This window comes from Macrobrachium nipponense, chromosome 3 (genome assembly GCF_015104395.2).
Source record: "Macrobrachium nipponense isolate FS-2020 chromosome 3, ASM1510439v2, whole genome shotgun sequence".
In the NCBI taxonomy this organism is placed as follows: Eukaryota; Metazoa; Arthropoda; class Malacostraca; order Decapoda; family Palaemonidae; genus Macrobrachium; species Macrobrachium nipponense.
Genome location: NC_087202.1, coordinates 49,463,780 through 49,483,670, shown reverse-complemented (window position 1 = coordinate 49,483,670; position 19,891 = coordinate 49,463,780). Strand labels below are relative to the sequence as shown.

Below are 19,891 nucleotides of genomic sequence, written 5' to 3'. Positions count from 1 at the left end.
CAAAAAGTTTGTCGTTTCGCCCCTGAATTTCCCTTACTCTCCTCCATCCTGAGGTGCTGGAACGGTCAATAACAATTTGCGTCTCTAATGGACCGTAAGTCGCCAGTGAGGTCTTGAAGAAAGAAAGAAAAAAAAACAGAGACGGGACAAACAAAATGAACTGCCTTCATATCGCGAAGATCCTCTTTCAATGTCATCCTTCCGTCTGTCAAAACTGCGGACAGCTAATAGCTCATTACCAATCATCCCCACAGCATCCCCCATTAACTCTTCTGTGCTCATCAGCGACTGGAACATTTAACGTGAGCCCAGTGTCTTTTGAAATTATCGTACATCGGTCACTCCTGAGGGACACTTGGTAGTCAGCGACCATCAGCCAAACGATTTGTGACAGTCGATGTTAATGTCGCTCCTGGGACGCTAACGGCAGAAAATAATGAAAACACTTATGCTCCCATACACTGAAAATATGTATATGTATATATATATATATATACATATACACGAATCCGTTTTCCTTAAACTGGAGATGGCTCATTAGAAAATAAATTAATTACAAGTAACACTGCCACACTTACTCTTAAACCACTGCATCGTGGATGAACCCCTTGCTAAGAAAACTTCCAGAACACTAGTTGCTTCATACATCTACGCAGAGCTAACCAGCATTGAGTCGAACCGCCCTACACACACACTGCGCCACTGACCTCTATCGTGCTCGCACTGTCTCACTTCCTGGATGTTAAGGCCCTTCTTTTCCAATGCTACTTTAATCCCATCTATCCAGTCTTCTTTGGGTATTCTTATTCTCCTTCGTCCTAACATTTCTGAAGTGCACACTCTCTTCACCAACCTATCTTCCTCCATTATCTCCACGTGGCCAAACCAATTGAAAACACACTGATCCATCCTCTCCCATATGCTGTGTCTCCACATTTCTCACCCTTTCCATTCTTCTTGGAAGACACTTCACTTCTTTAAAGGAGATCGAACCTAATCATACATAAGAGGTCATTTATGATGTAACATGGCAACGATCTGAAAAAGCTCAAACAAGACTTGTGATCCGACACAGAATACACTAAGGGTAAATGTCTGAAAGTTTTACACATGAAGTCAGTTTCCTAAAGATCAATAATATCAAACGGTCTGAACAACAAACTAGTAATCTATAAAATGTTTAGTGTTACTGATCTAGGAATGTTTGAACAAAAGGTCAAGCACCTGCAAAGATGTAATTGAAAATATAAGGTTGAGATTTTTCTTACACATTCCTGTGTAAAACCTTGGACCACTAACGTGATCCCACTCTGGCCTAGGAAGTCATGATTTGAACAAAAGTATCTTTTAAATAAGTTTTGTCATATCTGGCAAAGAAATTCTAGAGATTTGTAAATGGCCCCATCTTAAGTTTCCATATTTCATACTCTGTCTTCTTTAGTGATGGTGTTGTCACCCATTTCGCCATAACTGAATTCCATTTACCAAAGGATACTTGAGCCAAGTTTGGTTAAAATTCACCATGGGGTTCTGGAAAAGTGGCAAATGGGAGAAATTTACCACAGCCAGGCAGACAAATGCAGACTAACAGACAGGTTACGGAAGAAACTTCAACCAGAAACGTTTACCCGCTTCAGTTCGAGTGCGCTTCAAAGGCCTAACTAGAGAACGTCTCCTAAAAAGGCTTGAACAAAAAGACCAAAGGTCTGAAGAATTTGAAATGAGCAAAGTAATGAAAACATTTAAACTGGAGGTCAATTAAAATGAAATAAAAATTATATTAAATTCGTGAAACATTACAGACCTTATAGTGTACCATGTTCATAGTAAAGGTTTTTCGAGAGCTAGCCTATAAATATAGGAAAAAGTAAACAAGAAATAATGATGAAGTCCTAGAAATTCATTAGCGATAGTTTATTGTCATAAACCTATTAATATAAGAGCTTCAAACAAGCGCCTAATGACCCGAAAATGTTTAAACAAAACGTCAAAGCTCTGAAAAGGTTTAATAAAAAAAAATTAACAATGAAAAATGAAAAGACGAAACGAATTAACTGAACAGAAACAAAGATGATACTATGCTCATGAAAAGAAGAAAATGGAGAAGTTATAAAAAAAATGTGCTAACTACAAATTTAATTGCTTAAGTGCAAGAATGGTTTAAACTAAAGCAAAACTAATGTCGCAGTTACACTGGCATAGGACTACAGTCCTACAAATTATTGAATTAGACTGCGATCCTAAAAAATGGAAAAGAAAAACTGAAGCCCTGAGAAGTTATAGGTAAAGAGTCTGTACATATTTACATAAAAGACTGCAATCTTAAGAAGTTATAACTAGCGAGACTGAAGCTCTGAGAAGATACGAACGGAGGATTTGAACCCAGAGAAGACATAATATATTGGGGATCGTAGCTATATTGCCAGAAGCTATAGGCTAGAGAACACATAAACAAGATCTATGTGCTCCTGAGACGATATGAAAAAATTGAAAGCTTGTGCAGATTATAACAAGAGACTGAAGTGATATGACATATAAAAAACGAATATTATCTTAGGGTAATATAAATACAAATAACTCCGAAAAAAAAAATCTGCAATTTCGAGAAAACATAAGTACACTGCAGTTCTGAAAGGAGACTACACTTCTAAAATATAAATAAAAAGAAAGCCCTTTGAGACGATACAAACAAATGATACGAATAAGGATGAAGTTCATAAGAGGTACCAATAAGAGACCGCAGTTCTGAGATGATAAAAATAGGAGTCCACAGTTCTGGGAAGATAAAAAGAAGCGTCTACAGTTCGGAAAAGATACCAATAATAGACTGCGATTCTGAGAAGATACCGATAAGAGACTGCAGTTCTGAGGAGATCAAAATAAGAGACTGCATTTCTGAGAAAATGCCAATAAAAGAGTGCAGTTCTGAGGAGATTAAAATAACCGACTGCAGTTCTAAGAAAATACCATTAAGAGACAACAGTTCTGAGGAGATTAAAATAAGCGACTGCAGTTATGAGAAAATACCATTAAGAGACTGCAGTTCTGAGGAGATAAAATTAAGAGACTGCAGTTATGAGAAAATACCAATAAGAGACAACAGTTCTGAGGAGATAAAATTAAGAGACTGCAGTTATGAGAAAATACCAATAAGAGACAACAGTTCTGAGGAGATAAAATTAAGAGACTGCAGTTATGAGAAAATACCATTAAGAGACAACAGTTCTGAGGAGATAAAATTAAGAGACTGCAGTTATGAGAAAATACCAATAAGAGACTGCAGTTCTGAGGAGATAAAATAGTAGACTGCAGTTCTGAGATCCCGATAAGAGAATGCACTTCTGAGAAGATAAAAATAAGACTGCAGTTCTGATGAACTAGAAGAGAAAAGGAAGAGATGAAAACACTGAAAACTTCTCCTAACCAATAAACTAGGGTCGGTAATACCTCAACACGAAAACATCCACTCCGGTTCTGATTTTATAGTTACGAGAGGCGCCCAGGGCCAGCAAGACAAGCAGAGAATCGCAGAAATAAATGCGATGGGAAATGGCTATTATAAGCAGCTGTGAATTAGGGGGGACTAAGCCATAAGGGCTTGAGGGCGATCGTGGGTGTGTTTATGAGGTCTTGCTACTGTGTGGGAGGGGGGGGGGGGGGGGCTTGTGTGGATTAAGTCTGTGGGTGGAGGGATTCCTTGCATTATTATTATTATATAATTCGCGAGCGTTCATATGGAACAAACTCAAAATCCTGTTTACTTTTCGAAAGGATATCTCGAAAAAATGTACTTCTAAAATAAATACAGTAAAAAGCAGAGCACTGTAAGATTAGCTGTGTAAACAGGTAGATACACACAAACACATAGCAATAGGATGAACTGAGGAAATAAAAACCTTATAAAAACATTTTTACGAGATTTGAACTGGCAACAACTAAGCGATTAATATAGGAGAAATGTATTTGAATATCAGAAGAAAAATTCCACTCTACTGGACGACCTGAAAATATATTACCAGAATAGGACCTAATGTAAAACTGCAAAACTTCTGTATCTATGTGATATATATTACATATAAGTGTATAGATACATACATACATATATATATATATATATATATATATATATATATAGAATAGTATATATATATATATATATATATATATATATATATATATATATATATATATATATATATATATATATATATATATATATATATATATATATATACTGTTTTTACGAACACCTCGAAAAAACCAAGGGGCAAGGATAAAAATAGTTCGTTCTATTCAAACGAAGCGATAGAAATGCCTCTTGATGGAAGCAGGTTACAGATTCTTCGTTAACATAAGCAGGAAGAGAACACCAAAGCTCGGTATTAGTACGAAAGGAAGAATCAGAGTACAGGAAAAACGGAGGCAGGTCGAAAGTTCCAAAGTTAGGCAGTAGAAGGAAAAGAACGGTCACTCAACAGACCGAGTAATCCGAGGGGGAGAGGGCAGTCTGTCAGTTGTAAGGACATCACCTCATGAAAATCAATATGATCATTCAAAAGCCTGAAACTGGTGACTGCATCTATCAGAGTATGTAAGATGAATAACAAAAGATAACCTGTGGTATTCAACCTAACATTTATTCTTTTTTGATCAACTTGCAGCGAGAGAGAACTATACTCTCCTTGTCTGCTTATATTACAGCTCTTCTTCATTAAATTTCTTATCTTGCGTCAGTGTTATCGACAATCCCTTCCTACCCCATTTCCGATCACTTCGCAACCTCTCCCCAACCCCTCCCTCCACCGCCCACCCAACTCCTTCATCTACAAAGATGAAGAAGAATGTGCGTCGTTCATTTTGGCAAATTTCCGGCTTGTGTATCGCTATCTTTATGACTTCCAGGAAGAAGAAGAAGAAGAAGACGAAGAAGGGGAAGAAGTCTATAGCAGCACCAGGGACGTGGAGAACCGCGATAGGGACCCGTGGGGGTGGTTCATGGAGGCGGAGAATTCCAAGTGCACAGTAGTCACTTGATTGAATGAAAATATAGATGATTTTCTTTTTCAATCACTCTTCCTCTTCTTTTCCTTGTCAGCAAGTGGAGGAGTAAGGAAAGAGAGAGAGAGAGAGAGAGAGAGAGAGAGAGAGAGAGAGAGAGAGAGAGAAACCCATTACCTAGAAGCGGAAAGCCATCTCAATAAGCCCTCAGACGATACCAAAAGCGGGAGGAGTGAGCGCCGACAGGAACCTCAGACACTCCTTCGGGTGTTTTCAGTAAAAGCTTTTGGCATCATGACGCGGGAAAGCAACAGCAGCTGATGGCACCGACGTGGCTTCATGAAGGATTTCCATTGACTGAAATTCGCCCGATAATGCCCCGGCGGTGAAGTCGGTGTCAAGTGGCACCCGTGCGTGCTTGGTGGGCCTCAAAGACACCGGATTCTGATCGTTGGATATCAATCGACTCCTCTCTCTCTCCCTGCTCCCTTTTAGCCCCTCGTGTTTGCACTGGATGTCTTGACCAAACAAATGATGGGGTTTATTATACCGCCATCAGATCAAATGGGGCGCAAATCATTCTCTCTCTCTCTCTCTCTCTTTCACTCATCGCTGCTCTATCAGTGCCCAGGAGTGATTGACTCTCTCTTTCTTTCTCTGAGTGTTGGTGTGTGTGTGCGTCTCTCTCTCTCTCTCTCTCTTGCAAGTTCATCATCACTCTATCAATAGGTAAATACAGGGGCATTTTCCTATGCCCTCGGCTCTTCAATAGAAGCCTTTGTCGATGTGGGTATGCTTAGATTGAAAAGATATTTGTACAGCTCAGGATGACACGTACATAATTAGGCAAATCTCTCGACATTATCAGTGCCTTCAGTGTCCCAAAGGTATGAAAGGGCATGAGAGGTCCCTTCTGCGTAAGAAGATAAAGGAAGATCAATTTCCTTCCCCCAATCTTCCTGACGTCCTCACTCGTTAACAGCGGTGGAGAATGTTCGCACAAAGTTCGAAGTCTCATATTTTTGCCAAGGCTGTTGATATTAATATTGTTCTTAAGTAAGAACATTCTTTGATTTTTGCTAGTCAAGAGCGTATAATCTTTAGGAGCAAGTCACTGAGGGCATTAACATGGACTTCAGGTTTCCAAAAACAGAATCCCAGTACAGGAAAAAAAAAGATAAAAATTGAGTAAATAACAAAACATACATTTACTATCACTGATAAAATAGAATTAATCCTATAAGCATGACGAGGAAAGTGAGATTCAGTGTCCTTACAGCATACCCTGGTTTCTCTTAAAAAAGAAAAAAAAAACATAAATAATGCGCCTTTACACTGTACCTAAAACTTACACCTTTCATTTTCAATATAGTGTTATTCACCGTCTTTCTACGCATTTATGTTTCATGAAACATACTGATAAAAAAATCAATATCTCGAGTCAATTACAAAAAATGAAATAAGACTGGATATTAAAGTAAACTGAATACAAATAAAAGCAGATGAGATTATTTGTGTTTACGTGCGTGACAAAAATGGGCTTGACTCCGCCGAAGACGATAATATCTCTTAATACGCTTGTGCTCTCGGTTATGAGTATACATCCTGGCAAATCTACACATGCGCGACTTAGGGCTACGTTAATAGAATCTCCAGCAATTGCGCTCATTACGTTTCATCTGCCGAGCTGTAACTGTTGATGGCACGCGATTGTATCAACGGAATTAGCGACGATTTAGCAGACGACAAAACGAGTAATTGGTGTATTTACTCTCAATTTAACCGCCCTCTCTCTCTCTCTCTTGGGGTATCGAGTCTCGTCTCGGGACCCTTTCGTTTCTGTGGAAACATCGAGTCTCGGTAGGGCTTTGTTTTCCTTGAAGCTCGAGTCTTGGTAGTGATTCCTTTTTCCGCGGTATCGAGTCTTTGCAAAGATTCGCTCGCTTGGGGTGATGAATTCCAGCAACTATATTCGCTTCTCCGGGAATACCGAATCTTTGTATAAATTTATTTTCCTTGCAGCAATGAGTCTTGACAATGTTCCGTTTCCCTTGGATTACTTAATTTTGGTAACACATGTTTTACAGTACTGATCCTACGTAATGCTTCTTTGCCTTGGAGTACTGTCTCTCTTACACCTTATTCGCATTAGAACATTTAATATCGATAACGATTTGTTTCGTTTGGGATACTGATTCTTGAGTCTTAATAACGTTTTGTTTTTCTCAGAATAATAATTTTCATTATCGCTGTGTTTTCGTAACTCTGACATGAAAGGTGAATGGAGCTGCGAATATTTTATCCACCTTTGTTTGTTAGTCAGCTGTCTGTTCTTACGGTATACCTGTGTGTATTGTTTATCTATAATGTTTGTACATGTTATATAGAGAACTGACCTTGAAAGAAAAGCATGGGCGTTTTGCTTAAGCAACATATCTTTCCATTTTGTTCGTGTCTGCACTGCATATACATGCGCTGAATACAGCTAAGAGCATGTTTGTATGTAAGGTACATGTTATGTATCAATATTGAATGCATTAAAGTAACCTGCAATGTTTATGAAACCGATTTTCCCCAAAGCTATGATGGAGCCTATACGACCCTGGAATCCACCGTGACAAATGATTTACAATAAATGACACATTTTTGCACCCTGCTGTTGATGTTCTTGAACTGTTGCTGAAGTTGTAACAAAATTGAACCCCAGAATCGAATGCCTACATGCGAAAATGGAGAAAATTAAAAGAAAACACAATAATAGTATAACAAATTATATAGAGGGAAACATCACACAGCTACAGAGATACACAGACAACAAAAGCAAAAACAAATGGATACGAAAATAAGGAAAACAGGCTTGGATTCTTTACAGATCCTTGCAACACCTCCTGAATTGATAGGCAATGGTATCAGTAACATGCCGAGGAGATCATTCCTTACTTATGCGGTAAAGGGTGTAAATAATCCTTTGGCACAGGGTGCCTTGACCTCATGGCACCAGGAACGTGGACGCTGAATCTAGAGGTCGGTGGTTGGTTGGTATTGATTAAGCAAGTCTTATTCCAACACATGTCCTTACACAGCGGCGACCTGTAATTGATGGAACTAAGGTACTGAAGTGAATAAGAAGCCTTATGTTTGACCTCTAGAACTGGGCTAACCTACTGAAACGCAGAGGTTCTTTATAAAATTCTGCAGGAAATCGTGTATCAAGGCGCTTACAATATCGACAAACTGCCTGTACAGAACTCATATGTTCATTAGAATGGTCTTTCTGGAGATCATTTAGCTCAGAATTACATTCAGAAACTTGTTTCAGTTAAAAATGTAAAGGAATGAAATATACCATTCGTTAGCGCAAGGTCAAAGCCACTCTACGATTAAAATCAGAATAGGCATATATATATACAACCTCAAGGGCGCTAAATCACATTTCAAATCAGTATGATCGCAAAAATGTTAGGTCAAGATGGCAAAAGGGTAAATCATGAAAAAATAACATCTTGAACTGCAAAATATGAAAAAAATAAAGTTCCAAAGGGATAAAACTGGAATCTGAGAATAAAATCACTAATATATAAAATCATGTAAGATAGATTCGATATACAGGATTGCAACCGATTCTGCAGGAACTCCCTTGAAAGAAGCTGTTGATTTATCTTGCAATGATATATTAAAATTCCGTCCGAGTGATTGCATCAATCATTTCCTTACTACGTATATGCATAGCAAACTATTTTAATATCGTGTGATTTTTGTCCTGCATTGGTCTGTTTTCTCTGCTTTCTCGTGGTTTTGTTTCACAATGTAATGAAAAAACACCACAGTTAGAATTAGTAACATATCCAAAAAAAACAATTATAAGCATGGAACACATAAACAACTGATATTGTCAGGGTCACTTGAAACTACTTGTTTATGAATGACAGGAGACCAGCGTTGTCTTATCCGCTGAGTTGTAGCCCTATCTGGCAACAATGAAGGAGATAATTATAAAAAAAATTTGTGTGTGTGCTATGTTCTTTATTATATGGTGAACAAATGATTTTCCAATCACATTTTTCATATAACTTTCAGGTACTAATAGAAATGCAATAAAAAGTAGAATACATACGGTGAAAAATTGGATACAACTCGCAAACTCTAGGATTTATAAAAATAAAGCTAGTATACTTATTTGTTTTTTTTACATATTGAACAATTCATTACCGATGAAATTTTTTCATAGGTTAACTCTTAAACGAGTTATAGATGAAAATCTAAGAGCATCTGCAATGTGGAGGCCATCTTGGGGTTTTTGCCATATTTTCAGCCAAAACACCTGCTAGAACGTTATAGTAGACCATATTAGCAATGTATTACAGGCAGTCATTCCTTCCCTTCATCCAAAATCCCACGAGATTACATAAGCTCCATTTGATTATTATGTAAATGATGCAACTCATACAGTATAATAGGAAACGCTGTACTCTTTAGAACAGGGGTGTGCAACCTGCGGCCCTCAAAGGCTTTCATTGCGGCCCTTTCTCCTAAAAATAAATAAGCTATAGTACTGCCCTCAGAGAGAGAGAGAGAGAGAGAGAGAGAGAGAGAGAGAGAGAGAGAGAGAGAGAGAGAGAGCCTCGAACTGAATATTACAACTTTTTCTGTGGATGTGACAGCAATTCCTGAGGACTTACAGATGAAAATAATTGAACTACACTCCAACGATGAACTAAGAAAGAAGTTTGATGATAGTTCAGTATACCAGTTTTTATAAGAAGCATGTATCAGTAACAGTGTATCCAAAACTCTCTGCTCATGCAAGCAAAATGATGGCAATGTTTGGTAGCACATATCTTTGTGAGCAGCTCTTTTCAAAAATGAATCTGGTTAAAAACAAGTATAGGTCTGTACTTACTGATGAACATTTGGAATGTACCCTGCGTGTAGCCACATCATCCATACAGCCTGATATTGATGAGTTGGTGTCCCAAATGCAACATCAACCATCTCACTAGGGTACCCTTTCATTTGCTCATTAATGGTTAGGAAAATGTCTGTGTTTGATCATTCTTAGGTTAATGATCCCAGTTAACCAATAATAAGTAATTATTTATGTTTGTACATTATAATAATAAGGTACGGTAGCCTTTCATTTGCTCATTTATAGTAAGAAAAATACTTTTGTTTCAGACAATTCTTATTTTTGTGATCCCAATATAAATACAATCAGTAACACTAATTATCTATCTTTATTAGTATAATCTCACATAATATGTCTTCGATCGTAGTAAATAACATGAAATAGTAAGGTTATGTGGCCCTCGATACCGACAGAGTCGTGACTAGTGGCCCAATGGGAAAAAAGGTTGCACACCCTTGCTTTAGAACCTGTTTTCTGGGCTGTCCGCAAAGACTATCAGATGATTTATGCACCATTTACTAAAGGGAGCTTGGACTGAAGTTTATAAACAATTGAATGACTACAGGTGACGGCATGTTATCTTAGCCTACTTTTATTGTATACGTCATCTTTAGCGTCTCTAGTCTGATCACATTCCTGCAAGCAATCTGGTTGACCTCTTTAGTTTTAGTCTTTTATATATATGGACTAACATTCCATATTTTTATTATGTAAATACTTACACATGTACCGTATGCAAGAATAAAAATATTTAATTTTACTCGTGTACTTCTTCTACAGTTAAGCGGTAATGGTAAACGATCTTGCAGCATTTACCAAGGGCAATGTGCACTACTATATGTAGAAATAAAAATATCTATTCTGTCCGCAATAAAGTTGACCAATTTGCCGACGTTATGTGCCTTTCTTACCACCATAAATTTACAGTTTTACTCTCTAGAGGCAGAACTGATTATTATCGTTCTTTATTCACGAGTCAAACTGACAGGCAGCGGAAATGTGACAACAGTGTGCTGAGCTAATTGTCGTCTCCAAAGCTGCCATCCCAATGATACTCTAGGTCTAATAGCCTGAAACCTAACAGACTATATTCAGTAGTCTGCACAACCATCTTATTGGATTTTAAAATTTACTGTATCTGATACCGGGATACAATTTATGCATAAAGTAGAGAATGTCGGAGCTCAGAAAAGGGATGCGTTTGTCATATTATTTAATGCCATATTATCAGTATTACTATGATATCATAAAAGTCTATTGCAGAATCTGCACTATCACTCTTATGTCCTACATTTACATTTTTTCAAAAGAAAGAAAGTAGGGAAAAATCTGAAAACGTATAATTTATGACTGCAGCCCCCTCCCCATCCCCTATCACACTCATAACACCTTCACCATACCCCCTTCCCCGCTAAGGCGTTACGTAATTTTTGAAAGGCCCCTAAACACTTGCTGCAATATGTGTGATCCATATTTTGGCCCTTTATCCCTTCTGACATTTCTAACCCAAAATAGACTGCGGTCTTGCTCCTTGTTCTCATCAGGAAATCTTAAAATTAACAACAGACTTCCTACTGACCTACAGACATTTTTAGGGCATATTTGAACCTATGAGGCTCCTCCAGATCTTATAAGAGAAATTATTTATTTAATTACAGTATAAACGTAATTATAATCTGCATTAATTCATATCCATACAGTTGTGATTCAGGGGAGAGTACACTGTATATACTTGACAGAACCAGATCAAAGCATCTGAACCATGACATACAAGCTATTTATACATCTTCACGTGCAGTTATTACTAAGAGTTACATATAGTATAACATGTCACAGCCACTCTGACCTATAATTTAGCATATTTATTTACAATGTACAGTCTAAGACTAGCCTGTGAGAATAACTTACACTTTCATATCTAGCCAAGATTTGAACTGTTTATCATAGTCTGTGGAGAGGGACAGACAGAAAAACAATCAGTATTCCTGAAATTTATGGTAAGCTAGGCTACCTTTGCTAAGGTGAAGCTACGGTAGGTTACCCTTGGTCATTTGATGATCAACCCTGGTAGACTAGCTAGTTGGTAATTATTATTTTTAAAGGTATAATGTAGTATGAATTTGAAGTATCCTTCAGGGTAAAAATGATAATGGTAAAATTGAAGAAGTGCCTACTGCCTTTAAGTGTTCTGGCAGACCAAATTAAGCTATCTGCATACAAAGAGGCTTGAGAACTAATTGATAATGTGGCAAATAACAGTATAACACTTAATTAACACTTGAAATTGCAGCAGGGACAGGGCTAGGCCTCATGATACTGTGTACATTGTAGTATTAGTTATATGAATTTCATGTCAAACTGGCTTTAATAAAAAGCTTATTACAACATTCATTGTTTTATTGGCTCAAAAAGCAGGCGTATGGTTGACTGCAAGTTGACTGTGTTCTAACACATGTTAACGGGATTGTTTCAACAGTTATAAAAATTTTCATAGGTCTCTTACTTGTGAAATGTGATCCCCAGTTCTTTTGTGATCTTGTTTCTGTAACTGACACAGTTGATGGCCAAGCACTGGGTGCCAGAAGTGGCTTTGTTGCTGCTAGTCTCTGCAATCGCTGACGCTGCTAAAGATATTGAGGGGTGAGATTCGACAGAGAAGTGATGATGCGTGCACATAAGGCGCCATTGTTATGCGATGACTGAGAAATGGCAGCAGTAGAAAGTGCAGAGACCAGCAGCAACAAAGCCACTTCTGGCACCAGATAGTGACAATCTTTCTTTCATAAAAATCTTTATAACTATGTTGAAACAACCTCAAGTAAACATGTGTTAGATCACAGCCAACTTGCAGTCAACCACAAGCCTGCTTTTTGAGCTAATAAAATAGTGAATGTTGTAATGCTTTATATTAAAGCTTATTTGACGTTAAATTCATGTAGCCTACTAATTAGCATGTAGGGTTACTGTCACCCAATATAACCATGGTTAAATCAGACCATTTTCCCTACTACTAGTACTACAGAGTACATCATGAGGCCTAGCCCTAGGCCTGCTGCAGTTTTAAGTGTTAATGAAGTATTATACTGTTATTTACAATGTCATCAATAAGTTCTCAAATCTCTTTGTATGCAGAGGACATAGCTGAATTTGATCTGCCAGAAAACTTAATAGCAGGCTATTCTTCAATTTTGCCATTATCATTTTACCCTATACTTCAAATTTATACTACATTATAGTTTTGAAAGTAAACTTTACTAACCGGCTAGCCTACAAGTCAACTTTAACAACTAACCAGTCTACCAAGGTTGATCATCAAATAACTAAGGGTGGCCAACCACGCCCTAACCTTAGTTTAACAAAGGTAGCCTAACTTAGCATAACCTTCAGGAATGCTGATTTTTCTATCTATCCCCCTCCACAGACTATGAAGAACAGTTCAAGTCTTGGTTAGCTATGAAAGTTATAAGTTAATATTACTGGCTAGCCTAACTTAGGCCGTACATACAAAGTAAATAAACATGTCGAATCACAGGTCAGTATAATTGTGACATGTTACATTGCTTTATAGACAGTTACTATATGTCAGCATATTAGTATATGAATATTATGCCATGTTATTTCTCTAACAGTATTCATGTGTCTTTCTATTATATTCCGTATAACTTGTTTTATAGTTCAATAAATCTTTTAATAGAGCCCCTCTGTTCATAATAGCACCCTTTTCAAAATTATTTTATTTTAATTTTTCTTTGTTGGAACAAACACTTTTAAGCACAGTATTGTTTACAAATTACGATTGTTTAAGAATTACGATTGCATAGAAAACGGTAAATTATTGAAAATCCAGAGTATTTAATAATTTCAAGAATATTTTTCTTGATTATGAGAAATTTAATTATTTCTTGATCAAAAAACTAAACAATACTGTACATAAAAGTATTTATTCCAACAAAGAATATTTTTCTTGATTTTTTGAGAAATTCTTAATTATTTCTTGATCAAAAAACTAAACAATACTGTACATAAAAGTATTTGTTCCAACAAAGAATAATAAAAATTAAATAATTCTGACAAGACTTTCGTTATAAATAGAGGGGCTCCATTAAAAGAATACAGAATCTAATTTAAATGCACATGAATATTCTTAGAGAAATATGGCAAAATATTAATTTATACTAATAATTAGTACTGTCCTGCATGAGCGCACACGCACGCACGCGCACACACACACATATGTATATACATACATATATATATATATATATATATATATATATATATATATATATATATATAGTATATATATATCTTACACCCTTTTATCAAAACTACACAAATTGGAAGCCCTTATCTGTTGTCAATGGCGCCCTCTGTCTGCAAACATGTTATTAGGCTATTAAGCTCACATAAATACAAAAATATACTATTTATTACCCATAGCAGATGAACATCATAATATATATTATATTTATATTATATTTAATTTGTTATAACATCTGGATTACACTGATGCAGCTTTCAAAATATTGTCACAAATGGAGAATGAGTATTTTCTGTATGATATCATTAATTATCATTACTAGTTGTTGCGCACAGCTATATATTAGTATTTTAAGAAATGCATGCCTGCTAAAATATCCATTTTTTTTTCTTTTAATCCTTGTAAAAACATTTACTTTTAAAGGTTAACAATGAAAATATATCTAAAAGAAAAAAAATTGTACTTCCGGGGAAATCCCTGGATTATTTTTTTATTGTCCCGAAATCCCGAGAAATAAAAGCGGGCTAAAACTGGAAACCCTAATAATTGTGACCTTGCCTATCTAAGGTGAGCTTGTGTCACTTCTCAACCAATTGTACAGACTAGTGAATATGGTCTGTTAGGTATCAGGCTATTGAACCTAGACTATTATTAATATTATTATATTAATATTATGCCTATGGATGAAAATGATATTGGATAACAACGTTCGAGATGACAATTATTTTTTCTATACTGTGGTCAAATTTTATATCTATGGCCCTTGCTATGCAGTGGGAGTAATAAGCCTAAAAGAAATTGAAGATGTAATACCCGTCAGATCATCAGTTCCCTCATCTACTCCAGGGAAACTAGAAACTTTCCTTTCTATTGCCAAGCTTTGGAGTTACCCATTTACTTCCGTTATCTAAAATTTTTACATTATTATTTAATAATACACATTCTCATGAAACAAAAAAATTTCATATAACTACAGAGAGATGAGCCAAAAGAACCTTAAGATATTGAACAAAATATAAGTTACCGTAATATAAACAAACAAAAAGAGGTCTCGATATTCACTTCGCCGCCTAACAGCATGATGAATAGCACTGAAAGAAATCACAACTTCATTTCACGTAGCATAGTACTAAAGAGAGAGAACCATTTATTCAAATAATCGCTGTGTCATGTGCGCAAGCTTTAACTCGAGTCTCTCTCTCTCTCTCTCTCTCTCTCTCTCTCTCTCTCTCTCTCTCTCTCTCTCTCTCTCTCTCTCTCAAGTCTCCCCACTCGAACAGCTATTAATCTTCTTGTAGCGTTTAAAAAAGCAGTGGCGTTTGTTTCCAAAGCAGAAATAGGTACAAACACGAGTAGTCCGTTTGTTTCTAAAGACAAGAATAATTACAAAAACATACCACAGTCCAGATTAGCCGTGTAAATCGGCGTTGATGTAAAACCCGGTGTAAACATGCTCTATATATAGTTTCGTAAACATTTCGTGAATGCTGATGAAACTTCGTCCAAAATGAAATCTTTTAAATAGGTGGATAAATTGAAGACCACCTCTGTAATAAGATCTTAGGGGGCGGTAGGGCTTCCCATAACAAAAGGATAATTTAAAAGATGTGTCAAAAAACACCAGTCACTATTATCCCTAGATCATATTTGATTCGGAAACCACCACTTAGGTTTCGCCCGTTTCTGGTATAAGTCTTATTTCACGGGTAACATTTCCGTAAGATTATCGTAAAGGACAGAACTAACCTGACACTGATGCACTACAACTTTGGATAAGGTTACTGAAAGAGAATTAAAGGCCTTCCATAGTCCTATTGTTGTGCCAATCTATATATAAACAACAGCAAATTAAATTTCATACTCCCTTGGCTAGATGGAGAGCATACTACCCTTCTGGAATATGGGGCTGGGGGTTCAACGTTCCTAAAGACCAAAACGGACAAAGTAACTTGGCGCGCGGAGGGTTGCACTGCAAACTCGTCTGGTGAATACGGCCATAGACACAGAGGGGACCCTCTATCTATATCTATGTGTACGGCCACACTTGGATGGGAATTCCCCATACAAACCGACGCCCTTTTTAAGTGAAATGGTGGTAATTGGAATATGGTGAGATTGTGAAGTAATTTTAAACTTTTGCATGGCATGATAGTTCCACGATATGCAGTAATTCTCCTTGGTGTTTACAGAGCATTGAAAAGTCTTACACACTACGGGGTAGCTAATGGTGTTATGCAATGCTCCGATTTACGAGAGATTACTTACTTTACTTTGTTTGGTTTTATGTACAGTAAGTTCCAGAAGTTAAGCGACAAAATTTCAAAGGATTTCGTTCTAAATTCACCAACTGGCAACTACAACACGTAGCTGGGAAAACTTATCTTTTTTCTACAATGAAAGCTCTATCAAGCAAAGTAAAGCTAACATATGATGCACGAATATCAAATCTATGATATTTATATCAATCATAAGAAAAAATTACGGTAACAGTAATTATTTTAAAGTATAGTAACTACTTCAAATTATAGAAACGAAACAATTTGAAATTTCCGTTCAACACAGGATTACCAACATTACCAATGTATATTTCGAGCAATGTGGAAACACATTTAATATCATAGTGTATTATAAATTATTTTAGCGAATATCCATAAAACCATGCTAGTAAAGGGAAAATCTCCGCAACATTAAACATAATCAACCATGAATGCACCTAGATTCAACAGAGAAGTTGGGTGTGGTTGGTAGTTCTGATTTTAGTTTCTAGGACCGAGCATAAACTACCATCTTCGAGAAAGACTCTAACTGCTGCTGCTATCTTCAGGTGACTAGGCCTAGTTCTGGGCATAGCAAGGCTTACAATGCAGGGCCGCTGTTTGTTACTTAGGCCAAGATAGAACCATTAGGACCGACACCAGGACCTGTTTCTTGCACCTGGGAAACACACTCGCTATATAAAAAATAAGAAAGACGGTCGCAAGCACCGTAAAATCACCACCTGGTTACGTAGGAAGACGACAGACCCCAACCACCCCTCCCCCCTCGACCACTACCTCTACCCACAATCCTAACTCCACCTTTTTCACTTCAACCTTTTACCTAAAATCTTCTAATATTCCAACCGTGAAATTTAAGACTGAATTTGTCTAAGTGGGCGTATCATAAGGGAGTAATATCACCCAAATTCATATTTCCACGGGCAACCAGTAATCAGTTCGATCCAGTCAAGCATAATTGTATAACAGAAATTTATGAGTTTTTTTGGGGGGATTTATATATATATATATATATATATATATATATATATATATATATATATATATATATAGAGAGAGAGAGAGAGAGAGAGAGAGAGAGAGAGAGAGAGAGAGAGAGAGAGAGAGAGAGAGAGCATAACAGGAGATACTCGAATTAAAATAATGCTCGCCAAGCATATTCACACTCCGGATCGTATGGACAAGAATAGTCTCACTTATGCACTGGAAAAAAAAGGTGGAAACCTAAGAAAATTCTTAGTTTGATGCGACTCCGAACGCAATGCCACATGCAAAAATTTGCACAATTGAGGAATTCGATGAAATTATTAACTGACAAGCTGGAAAATATATTTCCTTGATTCTTGAATAGGCCTAACCACGTAGCCAATCCTAAACGTGCATATAACTTTGATTTCGATTTTTTTTCTTTTTACACCAACTTAAGTCTTATTTATATTTCATTTAATCAGATGCTAAACTTCTTTGTGCATTATCAAAAGAAATCATAATAATTTTCGATATAACGCTATAAAAGTAGAAAGTTAATTTACAAATCATATTAGGCCAATGCTTATGCACTCGGTTCCTGCTGCCACTCAATGGTGAACACTTGATATCACACATTGAGAGCCGCAGATGTTTTTATGGGGAAAATTTTTTTTTTTTCTAATAAACAATTATTGAACTAACATTCATAATTCACTGGGGAAATACTTTCTGTGGTTCTACAGTTAATCACTGATACGTATTATCAGGTAAAGAGGATGACAATAATTGGAATAAAATATACTAACTGGCAACCCCACGAATTTTTCTAAAGAAGTACAATCAATTCTGAAATTTGTCGCTTCACTTCTGGAACTTACTGTACTACAGCCCTCCACAGGGAAGATTCCCCCTCTGGCGGGCCCATATCCTTTTAAAAATAAGTTGTTTCTTATATTTTATGATTGTCTTTTAGTGTTCTCTCATCAGTATCGTGGCTCCTGTTGAATGGAAGAGTCTTTAGTCCTTTTTAAAATTTGCTCTCTCTTGGGTGATCATTTCAAGCGGTAATTTGTTTGTTTGTTTGTTTCTAATTGAATGGTACCAGTGGTTATTCAGCATATAGTCTCGGTGAACAAGTTCAATTGCTCTTTCCCCTGACTTACAATTAACGAAATATCATGAAGGACCTGTTATGAAAATGGGCCCATGCGATCAAGTTCTTGAGTCTAACAATATATCAACCAGCTACTTCGTAACGCCTTTGAGATTCTCATACATCAGGCACACTTATGCAGCGACACTACTATTCTGAGACTAATCAACAAATTCATTGGTTCTACATTAAATATCGTCGTCGGGTCCTTGGTATATTTACCAATTAACGTTGACTAGTCCTTCAATGAAGCTCCATTCCTTGCATGCATTGATTTGCTTAGGGAATGTCAGCTGCCAACGTAAAATGACTTGCCACTTCCTAGTAGGTGCTTGAAAAGCTCTAGGTATAGTGTAAATATTTCGAACAGGAAATTTTCAAAATATCTTGCAACACGCAATCATAATAGCTAAGAATTTTTTTTATAAAAAATTGTGAAAAAAGACATTGCAAAATTATAACAAAATTATATATTTACAACAATCGGGTTCCTATTGTTACGCTGTATTCACAGGCCAGGCCAGTCTAGGCTAACCGAGTCTGCATAGCGGGAAAAGTGGTTTATTTTTTCTGGATGATTGCATTTATAAAAAAAAACTTTCATTTTCCTCGGTACCTACCTGTTCGGTTTCAGTAAAGTTAGGCTACGGGGAGATATGGAAATTCATTCACTTTCCTAAGGCGCATAAAGATGTTGCTCCCTCTCGCGATACATTTGCACACAACTTCAGACATACTGAGTGACGTCACACATTTTCTCTCGGTTCCAATAACGTCCTACAATGCTCTTGATGCATTGCTTTTTATGTTGTTGCTATTGTAAAAAATGATAATAATCATATAACAAAGTCAGTGGCGGTGAAACAACTAGTGGTTTGCGAACAGTGGTTAAAGGTTCAATATTCACCACAAGACTACTACCGTAATGAAATGATGCTTAGCACCTTGAGTGACTTCACTATCCCATTTGAATCAAAAGTAGACTAAAATTTTGTACAGTACCGTAGGTCTATGTCGAAAAATTTTTATATATATATATATATATATATATATATATATATATATATATAATATATATATATACAATGTACGTAGCACGAAAGTCCACGTGCTTGAGAATGTCATAAAATCCACGCAAGTAGGCGAGTGAAAACCGGAACTTGGAACAAATACTTTCGTAGTTTATTCTGGAATAAACTACGAAAGTATTTGTTCCAAGATCTACATAGGATTATTCTAAAAAGTTTTCTATTTCCATATATAAGTTTATATCCTGAAAATAATGTGTACTAGTACTCGCCTCTGTAGATGTTATGAATAGAAAAAAA

The 19,891-nt window shown here is 36.5% G+C and overlaps 1 long non-coding RNA gene across 1 annotated transcript in view; it reads right to left on the bottom strand.

Moving 5' to 3' along the window:
• The window catches only part of LOC135221759 (uncharacterized), a 350,042-nt gene extending 330,587 nt beyond the window's left edge, over positions 1–19,455 (bottom strand). Inside the window, exon 1 of the long non-coding RNA XR_010316086.1 lies at positions 19,184–19,455. This is a non-coding gene — a long non-coding RNA (uncharacterized LOC135221759). The remainder of the gene's footprint in view (positions 1–19,183) is intronic.
• Positions 19,456–19,891: the final 436 nt, after the last annotated feature.